Source organism: Rhopalosiphum maidis, chromosome 4, assembly GCF_003676215.2.
Source record: "Rhopalosiphum maidis isolate BTI-1 chromosome 4, ASM367621v3, whole genome shotgun sequence".
In the NCBI taxonomy this organism is placed as follows: Eukaryota; Metazoa; Arthropoda; class Insecta; order Hemiptera; family Aphididae; genus Rhopalosiphum; species Rhopalosiphum maidis.
The window spans coordinates 28,290,067-28,307,807 of NC_040880.1; positions in this window are offsets into that span (position 1 = coordinate 28,290,067).

The window sequence follows — 17,741 nt, forward strand, 5'->3', positions numbered from 1 at the left end:
TTTCAAAATATGTTACATATACATTGTATTTGTAACAATTTAAATTACAATATGTTTACTTAATGATGGATTTATCAATCAAATAGTTTTTATCTAAACATTTAAAAACAGAAAATATGTATATATATATATATATATATTGTAGAAATGTTAATATAGTGTATACAAACTATATAAAAAAAAAAAATATTTTAAAATAGAAATTGCTTTTATTTGGACATTTTTCTGACTTATATTTTATGGGATTTATGAGTTAAATAATTATTAGATCACAATTATCTTCAAATCAGGTTGGAATAGAATCGAAAACTAATATGCTCTAAATCACGGAGATTCGATGACGAGTTCTGAGTGAGTGTTTAAATCAAAATTAAAGTATATGCATAGTTTCCACTCAGGGAACTTTAATTTATACTTAAGGTATGTGGAGGCTAACGAATTATTAATGATATATTTTTAGTCAAAATATTAATTTGCACGGTAAAAGTATTATCCAAATATGGAATAAAATATATATATAATTTTTAAAAGAAGAAATCGTATAAATCTTAAAAAAATTTTGAAATATATTCGAATGATTTTGCGTATTGTAAATTATCATATTTATTATTAATAAGTTATTAGTTATGCTGTACGTCATTAAGATTAGTATATTATATTATATATAGCCATATAGGTGCAGCATATAGACTACAGGGTTATGTCACTTGCAAAAACGTATTATGTATTTTAATATACTATAATAAATGTTCAACAAAGTTTAAATTTGAATTTTCATAAATCATATATTTGGAAACTTAATGTGAATCTTATTCTAAAGTCAAAGGAGAAAAGTTCAAAGTTCAGCGTGAACAAAGTTTTAAGTCCTCTTTAAATTAAAACAAAATAACATGCATGTATGTAATACAATTTGCTATTCCAAAGGTGTGATAGTTATTCCAGAAACAGTGAATTTTAATGGAAGGCCCTTTGCATATTGTGCTAACGCTAAGTACTGCTAAATATAAACCTTTTTCGTTGACCATTTTAACGTAGATTTAAATTTTAAAGAATTCATTTTAGATCACGGTTTGTTGTTGGTTGTATTATATTTTGCATATTACAAAAAGTTACAAGTGAGTCGAAACGATAAACTAAATTGTTTTATTAAAATTATTGTACAAATACTCATATAGTATTTACAATTACTTGCATAAATTCTATTTTTTAATTTTATAGTTAATTTGTAATTGGGGAACATGTAACGGGTTTCAATCGAATCAATTATTTTAGTCGCCTGATGATAGTGAACACAGAAGACTTATAATAATATATAATAATTAATACTAATTAGTAATTTTTAATATTATGTTTAAATACATAATTTAATTCACCTTCAATATAATAATAGTAAGACAGTTAAAATCGGTCATACGGTGAAAAACAACACAGTTACAGTGGAAGAATGCTTTAATGAAATAATTTTACTCGGTAAGACATATTTTTCAGCAAGGTTATAAGACATTGTGACATTAAAACTGGTGTACATAAACATAATCACTTAATCCGTAAAGACGGTTGCATTAGATGGTTGCATTTTTATTATTTTAGTTATATGAAACACGTTCGTGGTAAACCGTAATAAAGGTAACAATTCCATGTTTTCTGTTTATTATGATACGTAAGGATGTATAAGGTAGACGGTCATGTATGATGTATCTATAATAGTATAGGAATTATAGCAATAGCTATATAATGCGCGTATGTTATAATATTATGTAGGTAATAGCTATAGCTTATTACATATATGTAATGAAAAACACATTACGCATGATTGATAAGATATTCCGATACATATAACCTCTTCTAGTTAATAAATTATGCATTTCTTACTAAACATCTATATGGATTTTTGTATTATAATTATGTAACAAAAATACACATCGTATTGTTTTAGTATGTTATCATATGTATGCTTTTAAAATTATATTTTTCTTTAAGTAAAATCAATCAAATGCTCTTTTTTTTATATACGTTGATGAATTTTCTTATAAATTAATGCAGCAAGTCAGCAAAAAATGTCTAAAACAAATAAGTTACGACTGGGTAAAATTTAATTACGCCAAATGGTTAGACCAATGTAGAAAAAGGATGCACATAAAATAAGTGTACATATATTATATATATGCTCTCTTTCCCTAATCATACATTTTGATTCGATTTATGAACTTGAAAAAAATTTGCTAACGAAACCGTTGGTGCAATTTCATTTTATTAGCCTTACATATATTTATTAGTTATTTAGCACCTATAAGGTGGTGTACAATTTTTGAGATAAATTTATTTATTTATTTTTTTTTATTAATAAACAGACATATTATTTTTAATACATTTAAAATAATTGAATAAGGTAGGTACACACTACACAAGTTATAATAAAATAAACATACAGTACCTATCCACCATATGATAAATGTCATAAAAGATTTAAATATTTTATTTCACATAATGAGGAAATTATTCATTAATATCACCTCATCGTTGTTGGTTATTGTAAGCTTTGGTTAGTTAGATGGTTTTCAGTCTAGTTTCCCTCGAGTGTCCTAAAAGGGTTTTGTGCCTACAGTGACGGATTTGGAGAACATTGATGAAAATAGTTAGATTTATATTATCATTTGATTATATTTTGTTGATATGTACTATAAAATATTTAATTATGACTGCCGTGAATAGTGCGAATGAGGAAGTTTATTATAGTTTTGAGTTAATTTTGAAAAATGATGTAAGATGATTGATTAGGTCTTTAATATTGGGGTCATTGTGAATATTATTTGTACGTAGCCGATAGTTGTTTTGTGCGTCTTGGACGATGGTTATATAACATGTTTGTATTATCTTTGGTATTTTGATACTATGAGTAGTATGGTTTATAAGTATTTATGTTAATTTATATTATTAGTATTTTCCTTGTTTGGTCTTGATGTTATTGTTTTGGATTAGGAAGTAAAAACGTTATCCTGATATAAGTACAGTAAAAACTTTTATACATTTGAAAAGAAACACACTTTTTATCGGCAAAATATAGTTTATTTGAGTATAAATTTCCTCGAATCCGAAGTGTTTTAAATTACAATGTTTCTCAAGATTTGCGTTAAGTATTATTTATTTTTGAAATCATATATCTTAAACAAATTAAAATTATGGTGTATCGTAATTTTTCGGAATCGAATATTATCATAGTTGTTGTGTAATGACAGTTTAAACTGTTTAAAGTATGTATGATATAACGTATTGTAATTTAGAGTATAGGAAGACCATTGGCCTGTTTAAGTTTGTTTTTTTGAATGTGAAGTGAATACGATACATATACTTACAGTATATAAAATTACATAATATTCAAATTAGAAAAATCATTTTTCGATGCAAAACTGATAAAAGTCATATTATTATCGCATACCTTTATAGAATTACGTTTAGTAAACGTCGTTTACCCGTAATAAAAATTCGATAAGGGGTCGAGTGGCCATAGGGGATATTACAATGATACCTATTACGACTTTATAATGTAAAATATTCGTTGATACTGCTATAAATGCCTATAGGTATGTGTATCAATGTAATTATTTTTAATATTTAGGTACAAAAAAAAAAATTGTGAAATTTCCTAACTCCACATTTCAAGGACGATAAAAAAAGATCGACGAGTGTAATATAATAAGAGTTCAATTTTTTTTCCCATTTAATATGTTAAAATAATCTAAATTCCAACAATATAATTTAAACCAACCCAACAAAACATCATTAAAAAAGTCTGTCTAGACACTAAAATAATGAACAATAATAATAACTAGTAATCAAACCAACAGTGGGTAAGTACTAAGATTTTATTGTGTATATTACTGTAAAATACGGTAATTTTTCATTTATATCATTATAGGAACTCTTGAAAAATTCTTATTATTCCTCATTGTATTGATATTTGATACAAAAGAAAAATATAAATTAAAATGAAGATTTTCTTTTTTATTAGCCATTGTTTATTAAATTTAATCTTAAAACTTGTTTCTATATCAACTATTTTTAAGCCAAATTTGTTCGAGCCGTAATCTTGTGCCAATTGTGAATTCATATTAATTTTGTATTTTTACCCTGGTTTTAAGATATTTTATTAGAGTAGAATGTCAAGGGGATACCTTGCAAATGTTTGCTGTAATATACCGTGCTCATTAAAACTTAAAAAGCTCATAAATAATATTATAATCAACTATAGTTTGTCACGTAGAACTCTTCCGAAAAATTATGAAAGGGTACTAAAACTGGTCCAGAGATCTTCTATGGTATATTTAATCATGTTAGGCGTTTCAGCCGTGGAACTTTTTATTCGTATTTTTCATTGTTAATTTTACTTAGAAAAATTCTTATAGGTATGTTCAAAAAAAAAAAATTAATATAAATATTATTGTATACTCCAAATATTTAATATAAAACGAATAAAATTTATTATATCTTACTCTGAAATTATTATACTTATAATTTAAATTTAGAAATATATTATTTTTATAAATAGTACTTTTAATCATTAATGGCGCTCTTGAAATATAATAATTGGTTAAAATACAAAATATGAGTATCTTAAATGATTTAATCGTAATCTTAGATAATCACTATATTTTATTATGCAAATTTGGCTTGGAAATATTTTTTTAATATATCGAATCGATGTATGTATACGTTTCGTAACGATATCGTGGTGTTGTCATGTATACATAAAATAATAAATGTCTTTTAAAAAACGTTTTGAATGGACAATTAAAGTGAATAATAATATAAATATATTATGTATACCGCAGTGCGGGTATCATGTTTGAAAAGAATCTTGAACCTAACGTTTAGTGTATCTTAAAAAAAATCGTCATATTATTGTTTTATAAGCCTAACCTATAACCTTGAACCGTTTTATATACATTGGCCAATATGAGTTTAAATGTAATCTGTCAGATTTCCATGCGAGCCATGGGCTTGATAAACTCATAAAATATGGACATAATGAGATGAACCTTAAATCGCGGTTTGATGTTACAAGTTAACTATTTATGGAACCAGATAGAATGTATTGTAATTTAAAAATAATAATAATACAGAAGAGCGATTGTGAAAAATAGATTGTTTTAATTAAATGTTTTATTCCAATTTTCCGCAATTTCTATTGGATTTATTGATTATTAATATAAAAGTTTTTTAAAATAATACCTATTGTAACTATTAAAACACTAACTAGGTAACATTTTTTATCAGGGACTATACTCTCAAAGTTGAAAATTGAAGTTAATTTTCCTTTAAAATGTGGAGAAAAACAAAAAAATAAATTACATACAGAATTTCAAGGAACATAAAAATTAACCTTGACTTATTTATTTTTCTAGTTATTCAACACTAAGTTATATAGCATTGAGTATCTATACAGGAATTTTTAATGAAAAAGAGAAAAAAATTAAATTATGAAGGATTTCAAATTATTAAAAGTCATATGCAATTATTCAAGACTTGAATTGTAAAACAAATTCATTTCTCGCTCAACTTAAAATTTAAAAAATATATTTATACATTTCTTGAAAATTGTATTAAATTTAATACTATTTCTTATAAATTAAATAAAAATTATATTTGGGTGGTAAATTTTGTTTATGTTCATGGAAAATATTATTGAAATAATTTAAATTAAATTAAAATAAAACAATTTTATTGCTATAAATCAATAACAATTCATATAATAGTTTATCATTAATTAAAATAATATTGATTTAATTAGTATATAATATGTTAATAATTTATTGTACAAGAAAATGTTTGTTTAAAAAAGTTATTCCAAATATTTCCAAACAATTTTAATTTGTTTACGTTTTTTTAAATTTTTATTTGATATTAAACTATAAAGTAGCTATCACGTACACGGAAACATAAACTATAATTTCTTGGACAATTTGAAATATTAATAATTTTAAATGTATTTTTCAGTTCTCGTTGTAATATTAACATTACCATGCTGTGAAGGAAATTAATATTCAAATAATATGATGACGGTATCTTGATGTACTTACGTAATATACCCTATTATTTTCTAATTATTATTTTTTTTTTACTATACAATTTAACAGTTATAAGCATATATTATAATATTATTACATTGAAAAAAAAAAGTTTGAAAAGTCATGAACTACTATTAGATAGAATTTTTATTGAAAATACAATGTATTATTAACATTATCTTTAATTTAATAATTCTATATTTTATGGCTTGAAAAAATATTTCATCTAACTGTTTTTGTAGTAGGTTAGGCAACTAATTATTATTTTAAGAACTAGCAAAATGGAAAAATACAAAAATCTTTTGATCATGTGTTTGTAATGTTATTTTCAATTATTATAAACATAATTAAATGACAACCTGTTTTGAACCATCAAATTCATTTTATTAAAATGTATTATGAATATTTAAATTAAAATCTTTTGATTTATACGTAAATCATGTTCCATTTTATACTATTATATTAAATTCAACGATATATTTGGTAAAATTAATTAAATTTCATGTAAAACAATAAGCAAGTCTGCGGTTTAATAATATTCCTTAATGTCTACCTATATGGCTGTACGATGTTTTGAATGTTTTGATAAACATATTACTATAGAATATTGGTTTTTTCTATAAATATAATATAGATATATTATTGTCTGGTTAATTTAACGCAAAACACTCATTATTTCTCAAAACATTAATGTTTTTAATATATATTTCTTTTAAGTAAGTAACATTAAGTTATTGTTAAAAACAAAATTAAAAAATAAATTATATTCTTACTATTTTTTAAACTTATAATTTTTCATAGTACTTTGACATACAATAATCAAATATTGAACATTTAGTTTATTAGTTTCAACATCAATTATTAATACCGTACTGTCTGTACTATAGTATTTATTTAATACTGTAGTATTTATAATCAATGGTTATAACTGTTATAAGTATTTAAAGCTTAGGTGAGTGGAGCAGTGGATGAACATTTTGTATGGTCATCAAAACTTTACTTACAACTCATAAAATATTCTTTTTTAAATTTCGATTTTATACTTTACTTTAAAAATTATTTTGCTCTGAATTAAGTTATTACAAATGTATGTTGCTATTAAAAAAGTAAAAATAAATAAATAAAAAATTATAAAATATAGTTATTATATATTTTTCTAGACAAATTTTGTCTTTAAATACCTAAAATTATTCAAAAAAATATTTTCAAAATGTTTATGTTTTTTAAACCAAGAGCTTCTTACAGATTTTTTATAGATAACCTGGTTCATTTGATAACATATTATAAACATTTTGTTAAATTTATGTTTTCGACTATAATAACAATTAATAATTTTCATTTTTAATTAACGAATAACTAGAAATGATCAAGGTTATCTTTATATGTTGTCAAGGTAAATACTAAAAGTATATACCTATGATATAGTACAGCAGAATAAATATAGGATTTGTGATTGTTGATTAATAAATAATCAATAAATTACTTAGGAAAATAAATTGAAAAAATCTGAATCTCAAATTTATTGTATAAATTTGCTATTTTTTTTTCATAAGAAAATCATTTTTGCTTAATATTATAATGATTAAATATTAAAAAATTAAAAATATAAACTTTTAGTGTTCTCGCTATTTCTTATGAGTTAAAAATAAATTGTAAATTGTTTACTAAATATGTAATTAATTATATACATAATGAAGAAATTTAATCTATTCTACATAATATATATTATAATATTGCTATATAATATAGTATATATTATACTTAATTTATATTATATATATAATTATCCCTTCCCTGGATGACAATTTTAACGTGTGTCCTTGGTTCTTGATGAAATTTTAGTGTATGATACTGTCTTTAGGTTATCCAGTAGACTAAACATATCGAGTAAATAATATGGTCCACCAGTTTTATATTTTTAGTTTTGATTTGTTTTAAAGCATTGAAATAATACAGAAGTCCGTTCCCGCCAAGTACTTTACCTAATTAATGGTTAAATTAAAATTCGTTTTCGATTTCAGTTCCGGTTCCGAATTCCAGTTGTTTTTTTCTCCAACTTCGATTTCGGTTTTAACGGTATTTATCTGATTGATCCAGTACCGATTTTAAATACTGTTTTTAAACCATGAGTTTATCAATTATGGCTTTATGGGTGACACATTTTTCAGTTATCGCGTTAAACAGATTGTACGTCTGTAAATTAAAAAAAAGTTACTATAATAATATAATAGCACTGCTTTACGAACATAAAGTTATTGTATACCTTGTCCTGTTATAGTCTGTAGTTGATACGTGATTAATTTTTAAATGCATATTAATTACGTATATCTATATACAACGGTGGAACAAAATCGGCACTAATTTATAATGTATAATCATATTCTATGTATTGCACTGTAGTTTATTTAATAGCCAATAGGCATAGTTTATTGTTTGGAAATTTTCAATATTATTTCAAAGCCTCAAAGGTAACAACAAAACGAATTCTTTCAAATACTATTTTATGAGGTTTGGAACAGCTTGGAGTGGGGGTTTTAAATAACAATTTAAATGTACGCCACGTAAATATTTATCTCGTACATGTTTTAATTTTTAAATAAATAAATAATTTAAAATAAGTATCAAATCCATCACTTGATCTTATTGATGATAAACAATCATTTACAAATGATGTAGTATATATGCAATATACAATATACATAAGTAAAAAAATGATAAAAATTAAAAATAAAAATGATGAATTGTGTATGTGCGTGAGTAATTTATAGACGAAGACTAAAATAAACCTCAATATTTGCTTGTATAGTGTATATACGAGTACTATATTTTCACGAAAAAAGAATACTCTAAACGACTGAACAGTTATTTATTTGTAAGTATAATTAAAAATAATTAATGCAAAGGATTTTCATTCATAAGGTTATTAATTAATTATCAATTTGTGCACTTCATTATGTATACTAAAGACGTGATAAAATATATTTTAATTTAGGGCGGTTGTGGAGGGACGGAAGTTGTAATTCCTCGAGAGTTTCGAACAAAAACGTTCCGTTAATTGAAAATTATGAAATGGGAATAACGCAGACAAAAGTTTAAGTATCCGCGTCTATAAAGATATCTTACTCGGGGCCAAATGTTAGATTTCATACCGGTAAAATTGCCCTGAGACGTAATCATGCAGTCGGCGGCCAAAGACGATTTGTAAAGACGTGTGCGCAATCAGCGCAGTCATGATGATCCTGCAGACCCATCAAGGTGTTAGGATATAAAAACAACTCGCTGCTCATCATAGATATTTTTTAATTTTATTATTGTCGAATACAATAAATTAGGTATTGCAGGTTAAGGCGAAATAGTTGGGTAACTGTAGATATATTCATGTGTATATAGGTATATAATATGTGATTATTATTTGTTGTACAACGGAGCGGATTCAGAAAAACGTAATATCATTATTTTATAATTTCACTTGAAATGCTGTACAAGATCGGCATTTGCTATCGTGAACACAATACGTATTACCTATACGGACAATACCCTAACGTATTATGTTCATATGCCAAAATTATTTACATAACGACCTAACCCACACGATTCTTAAGGATGGAAATGGTGGAATAAAAACAGATTGACTACGTATTCGATGTTTTACCACACAAATCATGACAGTATAAATAGTGTTGTACACTTGTACATGCACGACGACGTGAGCAATAGCTTTTCTTGTACAGCAAGTAGAATATTAAGTTTAATTTTGCTCCGGTAGATATGTGCATTTTTTTTTGAATCAGAAAATGTAAATTAATGTACACGTGTGTGTCTTTATATTACTGACGTCGACCTCAGTAAGTTAATATTATCATGCAATCGGAGTACTTGCCTATTAAACAGGCGGGATAAAAAGAAATTGTATTCATTGGATAACCAGACACCTGCAGTGTACGACTGAATACCAATTGTTAATTGGTCAAGGTGTATAATGTTGTAAATAGATTAGATAATTATATTAATGTGTTCGATTTGATAATTGGCAACAACACGACGAATACGGTAAACAATCGTAATTCGTAATAAATGTGTTATACTAATTATCATTTATTAATGAATTTCTGGTGTACAGGCAATATTTATTTTTTCAAAACCATTTAGTATTTGTGTTTGCCGTTTGGTATAATAGTACCTACATAATATTACCCGTCAGTTTATTAAAACTATGAAATTGTATTTGTATTTTCATTATACATGGCATATATTTTTACTGTGACTATTAACCATAAAATTATAACAAAATTATATTTTTATAATAGTGTTAATTTTGTAGTTGCGTAGGTATATATTGTATTATATAATTTAGTATTAAAAAAAATGCTGTTGTATAAAATACTCAAATTTATAAATACGTTAGTTTTGTCTGAATAATGTTAGTCTAGGGCGTATATCGATTACACCGAAATTACCTTTTTATGAAATCTATCGATTCCGCCGGTGATCAATCCGCTGAATATTTGTAAATTATTTGTTTTAATTATAACAAAAAAATGCAAAATACTTACATTAATATAAAATCAATTTGCAGTTCATTCGTAACATTTTACTTTGTATTTAATTGCTAATAACCTTCTTTACTGTACTAACTATTATTGCTTTTTTGGCGTTATCTAAATAAATTGTAAGAATATTTTGTAAAAAAAACCAATCACTAGGTATTTGAATTATATTATTTTACTATTTTAATAAATTTTACATTGTATTTAGTTGCTTTTTTTTGTTGTCATAATACATGCATAATTTTGTTGTATTTTCCATTGTAGACGACAATGTTTGAATTGTTTATCGAGATGTTTTTATTTAAATTAAAAAAAATTATGGTAAACTGGGTGTATCTTGTACCTGTATTGTTGATTAAAAAAAAAATACTGTATTATATGATTTATCGGTTATTGTTTAATAAATAGTAGGCAAAATTAATATAGAAAAATATCGGGTGGAATTGATCGGCAGAATCGATAAAACCTCCTAATCTAAATTGTATTTTTTTCTTGAAAATAAACCGAAATATGACTTTTATACCATGGGATATTTTGTGTGATGTCGCGAAATTTTTGAAGTTCCCTGGCTGATTTAACGATTTGTCAGTAGCATAATACGTATTTTGGCATTGCTCTTTGGGTACTTGTAAGTTACAGTTATAGTTGTTTGTTATCGTCTCGCCGTGGATGGCGCCAGTGAGTAAAATATAACGTATCACTCCGCCAAATTTTTGATATTGGTTGCTATTTCTTTTTACCAAATTTTAAATTTGATGTGGCTAATACAATAATTAGGAGGAGTATAGTTTATATTTTTTTGCTATGTTGTCTTATTTTTGTATATAAGATGTATTGACGACTGTATGCAATTTGAGTATTGGAGCTATAAAAAAACATAACAAATGAATTCTTTGCATGTCGCGTGCGCGTATTTTACCATTATATAATAAATATATCTACATAATAATGTATGAAGGATTTTTTGCATGAAATATTGTCCCGTGGGTGATTCCTGTAATGACGTTACTTTATCGATGTTGTTATACAACTAAAACTGATATTGTCTAGTAATAATAACTATAGAGCCAAATAAAAAATGTAATCACTTTTCAACAGAACTAAATAGGAATTTTAAACGCGTAATGCTACAAATCGCAAATTATAATTTTAACTGTAAGAAATGCATTTTATTTATAATAACTGAAGTTTAAATAGTAGCTAAGTATAGGTACCTCACCTGCAGTCACCACCTTCAGACGTTCAACGATCCAGCGCCAGAGGATGACATTTGTCTCATAAGCAGCAGCTAATATGCGGTGATAGATACCGAGAATGTATTTTTCGCTTCTGAAATACTTACAATAGCTAAGTGACAGGTATACTATAATCGTGGACGGTAAACTCGACGAACAGTAGAAAAATAGGATTACAAGGCTTAGGTACGCGTGCTACCTACCACACCACAACCCCCACTGACCGCATGAGCTAACCCGGAAATTACGCGATTTGTTGTAGAGCGTCGCATAGCAATAGTCTCCGAGAGGAAAAGAACAAAACGGGAACTCGCGAAATTTCTTTGGGTGACCCATTTGACGATAGTGCGGGAATTCGTCCATACCGGTATTAGTGTAATAATTTACAACAGGAAAGAAAAAACATGGTTAGGTCAATCTCCGTCGTGATCGTCACCGGCAATAATATTTTATTATATTATTATGCGTCTCCTGGCAAGCTCTCAAAACGTGCGGTGCTAGCTATAATATAATGATATTATAACGGTCAAACTTATATCGTCACGAACGAGTTATCTATGTACTACAGTATACACGCTGAGCGTGGAGTTTGCGATTTATTCTCGTTCGATCGTTCGGAGCAAAAATGTCAATTAACATAATAATAATTGTTTACAATATACAAAATAAATGTAAATTTTACATATTCCTGTGTTCCACATATTGGTATATCTATTTACGGAGTGAGCCCAGGGTAATAAATGATAATATATCAACCCCGGATCCTTAAAAAAAGAATTTTCGAATGTTTTTTAAAATTGATTTAATAAATAATAATGTAATAACACTGTATATTATTATTGATATGGTTTTAAACATTGAAAAAAAATTTATCACCGTTTTTTAATTTTAATAGCAATTGAAGAAACAACATTGTTATAATTTTAATTAACAAACGATTCTACTATTTTTTATGTCTGAAAGGTAAATAAAATACATATAATATAGCAAAGGTGGGTTTTCCTTCGGCCATTCCTTCTCAAATATATTAGTAAATATGTGTATAGTATTACTATTACTGTATGGCGCAGCAGGTGGTATATTCTTCGGATTTATATTGATCATTGATGTACCATTTATCGATACACGTCAGTACGTCAGGTATTTGGAGAGATAAGACTTCTGAGTTAAAATTAAAAAATACTTTGTTATATATATATAATGTAATAGAGTTAAAGAATATTATGTATATTGCATGTCACTCGTGTCACGTCACGTGTCACCCCTTATGTGATAAATTTGTCCATCGACAGATTGTATTCTTGTGGTGAGGAAAATCGATTATTGCGTTGTTCTCTTCATCGCGTGTACTGGGCACAGTGTAATATTATTCGTTGTTATAATAACTATTATAATAATATATTATTATATATCGTATGTGTTTTATAAGGGTACGACTGTTTGCGGTCGTATTTTTACTATCGTTATTACGGCTTATTTTATTATATATTTATATTGTTCCGGGCGTAATTAAATTACATCTTCTCTTTTGGTCGTATAACATTTCGTTATATTAAATGCAGGTATCGCCGCGATATATAGGCGTATAATAATATATTATGTAACGTATTAGTAGATCGTCTGAACACGCGCGTACACGTATATTATATTATGATGCATTATTACAACGATAGGGAAATCTAACTGTACCACAGACCACAATAATTAATACTATGGGTTTTTCGATTGATTTTTAATCAACGCAGGCAAGCCGATATCTACTGGAAATCACAATAGGAAATATGCCAACGGTTACACACTTAATACAGTAATAAGTAGGTATATATAATATTATAATATAACATCTGCATTTCCCAACAATAATACAAACATATTATTATAATTATTATATTGACGTGTGCAGGGCGGCAATAGGGTAGACAAACAGCGTGTGTTGCGGGCCCTCCTCGAAATGTCGGGAAAATTTAAAATTATTTCAGTGTTCCGTGAATGTATTACGTAAGACGTAACCATAGTACCATACATTGCAAATTGTGATTTACATGAAGATTTCTCCAAAGTCTAAAATATTATCCATCCACGACATCATCGTATTAAATTTACGAAGAATCCTAGCTAAGCCTCACTTATACAACAAATTATCAGCACATTCTCACTCCACTCCTCCACCCCTTCCAAAAAATACAAATAAAATAAAATCCTGACTGGGGATAAATCAACAGAAACCTGCTGAATACTAATGCTGATGAATACCGTCCGTCATGGTGTCATTAGTGTTAAGAGGATGAAACATCAGAATTTGTTGTCTCCATATTACAAGTCCGTAACACCAAATTTACATTTGGCAGTATACGTTTAGTTTCGTAAATTTAATATTGGCATAACTATCGGCCTAAGATCAAACTGAATTGTAATAATTTTTTTCTGTTTCTGTAGTTTTGTACATCAGGCTTTTAAGATTTTTAAATTTTTAAACTAGTTAAAAGCGTTTTAAAATTGAAATATTTTAAAATCAGTGAGGGTGTTTTTAATTGCGATTTGTATATTAGTTGTTCAGTTGGCGCTTAAATTATAGGAACCAATACAATTAAACATTTTTTTTTTTACTTGAATAAAATATTATTATGCTATGAATTTAAAATTTTAAAAACATAAATGTAGATAAATAATAAGTTAAATAAAAAGTATGTGGTTTTTGGATTCAAAGCACACATAATTTGCAATCACTGTTATATACAAAAACTACTAAATATCCACACACTTATAGGTATAGTGCTGGGAAATCTACTCGATTGTACTATACATAATGTTTTGTTGTTAGGTATTTATTATAATTATTATTAAAAATGGAATAGTATGTTTTGTAAGTATTATGGGTCTCGTATAATGCAAACAGTAATTCTATATAACATCGTATATTATACGATATGATTGTGATTTAATATTGTTCTAAGATTCTGAATCATATATATGAAGAGTAATGTGAGCCTATTGGTTTTACAATGATATATTTTTTCTTTGTCATTTTTTCACCGTGATAATCAGTGTAATGAGTGTGCAAAATCAAGTAAAAAAAATGTATAGCTTTTATGTAAATACATTATTATTACTGCGATGATATTAGTTCTGGTATTTTTTTTTCTTTATATTCATAGAATCTATCATAACATGTTCAATATTAAATAATGCTCTCCGGATTTCAACAAATGGTTAAATAAAAAAAAGTAATAATATACTATATATATATAATTTTAGATTCTTAGTGAAGCGAGAAATGTAAAAACAATGATTTTTCTTTTTTTTTTTTTTATCGTCTTTTGTATGAACTACGTTTATTTATTTTTAACTTTAAGAATAGAACAAAACGTTTTACATATATAGTACTATTGAAGATCAGAAATTTAGTTGTTTGGATGCAATGGCCAATATGCATGTGTTTAAGTAGAGTAAAAACATAATACTTTTATTATACTATAAGTGCGTAAAACGGTTTTTACTTTTTGTTACGTTCCGACTAATTAATATTTCCAATAGTTTTAAACTTTGATACCAAAACGTTTTTCTCAAGTAGCTACAAACGGGAATCCCGCACTCATTAATATACAATACGTCATTCTCATTACGTTACACTACGATTCACGATCATGCAATTTTATTATAAATCACAGTTACTATGTATAATTTCAAACATAGTAACACCAATCGATAGATTTTAATTTGGAACTTATAGCCATTATAGACTATAATGACGTTCTCTGAATTTCATGAAATGTAATTTGATGTTTATAAAATAATATATTTATAAATTATTTATTCTAATAGTATTAAAAACAAATTTAAAGTAGATCTGTAACGGTTTAACATATTTTAAAATAACATTCTTCGAAATCGAATAAATAATTATTATTATTTATACTTAACCTGTTTCATCCAATTAGAACTAAAAATAGTAAATAATGGATTTGTGTTTTGCCATACAATATATTTTAGATATCTTTGACTGGTTCAAGAAATCCAGTTTTATGATAGCTTTTTAAATTATTCAATTTGATAAATTCAATTCAATTATCATAATAATTATAATAATTCAAAATATTTAAAACTAACTAAAAATATTAAAAGGATTATGGTAAGTTTAAGTTTACGTTAAAGTTATTTTTATCATTGGTTATATTAATATTGATTGCAATATTTATACATACATGTTATTCATAATTAAGATGGTTAGAAATATTTTGTTAACTTAAGAAATTATGACTCAACAAAATAACAACTATTGGGTTAATTACATCTTCATATTATATACTTTTAATAAATGATTACTCATACTACTCAAAGCTTATGAATAATTGATTGATTTATAAATGTTTTTGAATAATGAAACTATTTTTTTATTACATTCCTTCAATAACATAGTTGTATGTAAGAAATATTGTTTTCTAGTATATATTACATGCATAAAACTTATTTTTCAAAGTAAAAATCTGTTGCAAATGAATAAATCTATTAACAATTAATGCTATTTCTGTTTATTTTTTTCCAGTGACTAAAAAGTGACTTACAATAATCTCATATTTATGTATATTTAAGTAATGCGTAGATTTAAATGCAAATTGTATTTTTTTAATATCCTATAGCAATGCTCTTACAAAAATCATAATTTTCGTTTTATACATTAAAGAACTTCAAAATGAAATTTTACTTTGCATTTTTTAAATGTAAGTACATATTTCGTATATATTATAAGAATTGTTAGAATTTAATAAAAAATTGTTTTTAACTACTTACTACTAAAAATAAAAAATAAATTAAATAAGTATTTTATTTATTTTATTACGTAAGTTCTTATCTATTATTATAATATTATTTGTAACATGTATAATAGATACTAAACAATTTGTGTACAGGTCACTGGATGCACAACACTGAAAAACGAATTTTTTCACCTGAAAATTATTATACTCTACGATTAGTACGATTTATGTGAATTGCAACAAATTAGATGCTATGGGGGCTATCGGCTATGCATCAAGTTACGCCATAGGTACGTATACACACGTATAATGCACCTTACATTACACTATAAGTTGTACATTACATTGTAACTACTAATTAGTAACAATTATTATTTATTCTATACTACGATTAGTGCATAATTGTGACATTATCTACTGGCTACTGGTTTATTAAGTAGTTGGAGAATTTCAATAATTATTGCAATTTTTATTTGATCAAAAAAATATGTTATACATAGACATGAGTATTGTATGTATAATATAATATATTAAATTATAAATTATAATGGTTTGTGTGACCGACAATCGACTATGATTACTCGATAGGTAGGTAAACTGAAAAAAAGTAAATTAACGTTTATGAAATCACACTTATGAAAATTGTCTTTAATATTTCATACCTACTTTAAAAAATAATGTTTTTTAAGAGAAGATTACATCTCTATATGTTAACTCAATCTCACCAAGGTGGCAAAAAAATAAAAATGATAAAAAAAATTTGGATTTACTTTCTTATGTTTAATACAATAGAGGGAATTAGTATTAAATCATTTTAATACCAACTTAAAGGTAAACATATTATCCTGCGATGTCCCACATAGGCTATTTATCGTATTTTAACATAAAAGCAAGTTATGAACATTTTAAAATTATAAACTAATTTGCTATTGTGTACATTAGTAAAACGTAGGCATCACGTGCGGGTACTGAGTACAACATTCTCATAAGTCTTAAATTTATCGTATGAACAATATTCGGGTCCACTAGTATCAAAACAATACCCTTATTGAGGGTTTCTCTTTCAGAATCATTTCCGCAAATTGTATTATTTACCTTCACGACTTCCATAGTTTTAAGTATGACATTGAAAACTCGCAA